General features: G+C 43.5%; 1 non-coding gene across 1 annotated transcript; it reads right to left on the bottom strand.

Annotated features, from left to right (window-relative positions):
• Positions 1 to 1,308: 1,308 nt before the first annotated feature.
• On the bottom strand, positions 1,309 to 1,427 carry LOC123688047. The gene has a single exon (XR_006749746.1). It is a non-coding gene; the product is annotated as a 5S ribosomal RNA (ribosomal RNA).
• Positions 1,428 to 5,000: the final 3,573 nt, after the last annotated feature.

The following is a 5,000-nucleotide window of genomic DNA, read 5'->3' as shown; positions in this document are numbered from 1 at the left end:
TGCACAACGTAAATGACGATCGGGACCGGGGCGATCGGTCGTATCTGACACCGCCGGCTCGGTTCTAACATCGTCAATGAGTCGGGGTTGTAAAAAAGGACGTGAACATTTTTCCTTATAAAAATCAAACCCGACCATGGATTTTGATTCTGATTGTTGATTATCGCTACTAGAACACATTTGGAGGCAACCAAATCAAATTTGAGAAAATTCCACAATCAGAAAATTTTTTTCGAAAAAAAAAAAAATTCGAGGACACCTCGGTCATGGCAAGTTATTTCCCACAATCCATTCCCCGATCCACGTACATCCCAGAAAAAATCATCTCTCTAACTATCCTGGTTCAAAAGTTGTATCGGAACATTTTCACGTCGAAAATATATCTCTAAGTCCAAACCGATGCACCACGTAAACTAGGGCAGACCGATGCACCACGTAATATCGGGCAGACCGATGCAGAACGTAAACTCGATCATACCGATGCTTCACGTAATCTCGATCTTACCGATGCACCACGTAAACAAGGGCAGACCGATGCAGAACGTAAAGTAGATCTTACCGATGCACCACGTAATCTCGATCTTACCGATGCACCACGTAATCTCCATCTTACCGATGCACCACGTGAACTGGATCTTACCGATGCACCACGTAATCTCAATCTTACCGATGCACCACGTGAACTGGATCTTACCGATGCAGAACGTGAATTGGATCTTACCGATGCACCACGTAAACTCGATCTTACCGATGCACCACGTAATCTCGATCTTACCGATGCACCACGTGAACTGGATCTTACCGATGCAGAACGTGAATTGGATCTTACCGATGCACCACGTAAACTCGATCTTACCGATGCACCACGTAATCTCAATCTTACCGATGCACCACGTGAACTGGATCTTACCGATGCAGAACGTGAATTGGATCTTACCGATGCACCACGTAAACTCGATCTTACCGATGCACCACGTAATCTCAATCTTACCGATGCACCACGTGAACTGGATCTTACCGATGCAGAACGTGAATTGGATCTTACCGATGCACCACGTAAACTCGATCTTACCGATGCACCACGTAATCTCGATCTTACCGATGCACCACGTGAACTGGATCTTACCGATGCAGAACGTGAATTGGATCTTACCGATGCACCACGTAAACTCGATCTTACCGATGCACCACGTAATCTCAATCTTACCGATGCATCACGTAATCTCGATCTTACCGATGCAGAACGTAAACTCGATCATACCGATGCACCACGTTATCTCGGCAGACCGATGCAGAACGTAAAAAAAAAGCTTACAGCACGCGGTGTTCCCAAGCGGTCACCCATCCAAGTACTAACCGCGCCCGACGCTGCTTGGCTTCAGTGTTCTGACGAGAACTGGCAATTTCAGCGTGGTATGGCCGTAAACAACAAATATAGCGATATTTTCTATGATATCTCACTTTTTGGGAGCGGAAAGGACGTGAACGTTTTTCCTTATAAAAAATGAAATAACTTTTGGATATTAATTCTGATTGTTGATTTAAGTTTTAAGAACACATTAGGACATATCTCAATGAAATTTGAGGGATTTCCGAAATCGAAAAATATTTTTCGAAAAAAAAAAAAAATCCCAGAAGACCTCGGTCATCTCAAGTTTATTTCCATATTCTATTACACAATCAACGTACATCACAAAAGGAACCATCTCTCTAACTATCACAGTTAAATTTTTGTATCGGAACATTTCACGTCGGAATATCTCGCTAAGTCCAGACCGGGGAGATCGGTCGCATTTGACACCGTCCGCTCCGGTCTAACATCGTCTTGGAGTCGGGGTAACGATGGAGAGGCGTTTAAGGACGTGAACATTTTTCCTTATAAAAATTAAAGTCGACAATGAATATTGATTCTGATTACTGATTTACTCTTTTAGTACACATTAGAAGGCAACGCAATCAGATTTGAGGAAATTTCAAGATCAGAAAATTTTTTTCGAAAAAAAAAAAAATTCAAGAACACCTGGGTCATGGCAAGTTATTTCCCACAATCCATTCCACAATCAACGTACAACATAGAAGAAATCATCTCTCTAACTATCCTGGTTCAAAAGTTGTATCGGAACATTTCACGTCGAAATACCTCGCCAAGTCCAGACCGGGGCGATAGGTAGTATCTGACACCGTCCGCTCGGGACTGACATCGACTTGGACTCGGGCTAATGATGGGGAGGCGTTTAAGGACGTGAACATTTTTCCTTATAAAAATTAAAGTCGACAATGAATATTGATTCTGATTACTGATTTACGCTTTAAAAACACATTAGAAGGCAACCAAATCAAATTTGAGGAAATTCCAAAATCAGAAAATTTTTTTTCAAAAAAAAAAAAATCCGAAAAATATTTTTCGATTCTGATTACTGATTTACTCTTTTAGAACACATTAGAAGGCAACGAAATCAAATTTGAGTGAAATCCAAAATCAGAAAATATTTTTCGAAAAAAAAAAAAAATTCGAGAACACCTCGGTCATGGCAAGTTATTTTCCACAATCCATTCCCCAATCAACGTACATCCCAGAAAAAATCATCTCTCTAACTATCCTGGTTCAAAAGTTGTATCGGAACATTTTCACGTCGAAAATATATCTCAGAGTCCAGACCGATGCAGAACGTAAACTCGATCATACCGATGCTTCACGTAATCTCGATCTTACCGATGCACAACGTAAACTAGATCACACCGATGCAGAACGTAAACTCGATCATACCGATGCACCACGTAAACTCAGGCAGACCGATGCAGAACGTGAACTCGATCTTACCGATGCACCACGTAATCTCGATCTTACCGATGCACCACGTAAACTCGGGCAGACCGATGCAGAACGTGAACTCGATCTTACCGATGCACCACGTAAACTAGGGCTGACCGATGCATCACGTAAACGACGATCGAGAGGCGCGAAAGGACGTGAACGTTTTTCATTATAAAAATTGAAATAAATGATAAATAATGATTCTGATTGTTGGTTATCATTTTTAATAAGCATTAGGAGGCAACCAAATGAAATTTGAGGAAATTCCGATAATAGAAAATTTTTTCGAAAAAAAAAAAAAATTCATGAAATCCTCGGTCATCGCAAAATATTTACCATATTCTGTTCGATAATCAACGTATATTTAAGAAGGAATCATATCTGTATCTATCTTGGTTCAAATTTTGTATCGGAACATTTTGACCAAAGTCCGAGCTTCGGCCGAAACAGACACCGCTGACCTGGCCTATCGATCGACCGAGAGTCGGGGATAGAGCGTAAGTGTTGTCTGGAGGGGAACCCTGTGCTCTCCTGACATATATAGGGAAGGTGGTCGCGTTGGGCGATGCAGAACGTTTGGATCGGGAATTATATTTTTGGTTCAGCTATTGGAATATGGTTTATTGTTGGTATATATTGGCGAAATAACGTTCTTACTGACTGGGGATATTCATAAAAATGAGTCCGGAGATTTTCAGATCGAAGTCCGAGTGATCCGACTTGGAAGGCGTGTTGGGTGGGTCGAGATGGCTTAGATAGATCAGACGAGGCGGGCTAAGTGTTGACGTCATGCATCGGTCCATTTTCAGATTGAGTCCGAGTAATCCGACTTTGAAAGAGTGTTGGGTGCGTCGAGACTGTTTAGATAGATCGGACGAGGCGGACTAGGTGTTAACGACATGCATCGGTATATTTTCTGATCGGAGTCCGAAGAAATCGGCCCTAGTAGGCGCAGCGGACGGTCGAGACGGCCTCGGTGGGTCGGATCGATCGGGAAAAGTTTGCTAAATCGTGTCTGGAGGGGAACCTTGGGTTCTCCTGACATATATAGGGGATAAGGTTTGGGTGAACGATTCTTCACGTAAAAGTTGAGTAATTTATTTTTCGATAAGCTTTTGGATATTGATGAGAAGTATATGTATATCTTCGATTAAAAGAATTCTTACCGTCTCCATGTATATTATATTAGATATATAAGAAATAGTTAACGTGATGCATCGGCCGATTTCCGGATCGGAGTTCGAGAGATGCGACTTTCGATGCGCGATGGGTGGTTCGAGACGGCCTAGATCGATCGGACGAGGCGGACTAGGTGTTAACGACATGCATCGGCGGATTTTCTGATCGGAGTCCGAAGAAATCAGCTCTAGTAGGCGCGGCGAACGGTCGAAACGGCCTCGATCGATCGGACGAGGCGGACTAGGTGTTAACGACATGCATCGGCGGATTTTCTGATCGGAGTCCGAAGAAATCAGCTCTAGTAGGCGCGGCGAACGGTCGAAACGGCCTCGGTGGGTCGGATCGATCGGGAAAAGTTTGCTAAATCGTGTCTGGAGGGGAATCCGGGGTTCTCCTGACATATATAGAAGGGGTGGAGAATGGGTCCTGTCCTAGACTGTTTGGAGTTCTTTTTAGGATGATATTCAGTTGGTAAGTGGTAGACCCGAATCCGACCTCGGCGTTTGGGTTACTGGCAAGGTGTGTTGGTTTCGGCTTTCGCATCTTGGGTCGCTTTCGTCAACCTCATGCAGCGAGGTCGCGGTCCGCTTCGTCTCTTTGTAGTCGAATGGCCTTTAAGCGACCAACCTTAAAATCGTGATCCTCTGCCCGTTGCGGGTTATGTTCACAAAAAATTTGCAACCACTCAATTCGTTCCGAGCGACAAATATTGTTGAATCTCGAATCACCGTGTCGTTATATTCACATGTATAGCGAAGGGTCGAGATGGAATGTGTATAAGAAATTAGTTGATAGCCGGGGGTTCGTATTATATATGGACGCCTTGGCGAGGGATTGTTTCTAGAAACTTTCTCATTTTTGATCGGTGTTTTGTCCGAGATGATGATGATGTATATATAGCTTGAGTCTCATGCTGACTGGGGGCTGTTACGTCGTTTCGTCGAGGACTTGCACTTACTGATGTGCGGCGCTAGTCGAAGTCAATCGACATGGCTAGTGCCACATG

This window comes from Harmonia axyridis, chromosome X (assembly GCF_914767665.1).
Source record: "Harmonia axyridis chromosome X, icHarAxyr1.1, whole genome shotgun sequence".
NCBI classification, from domain to species: domain Eukaryota; kingdom Metazoa; phylum Arthropoda; class Insecta; order Coleoptera; family Coccinellidae; genus Harmonia; species Harmonia axyridis.
The sequence above is the reverse complement of the archived record's forward strand: the minus strand, read 5'-3'. Positions and strand labels throughout refer to the sequence as shown.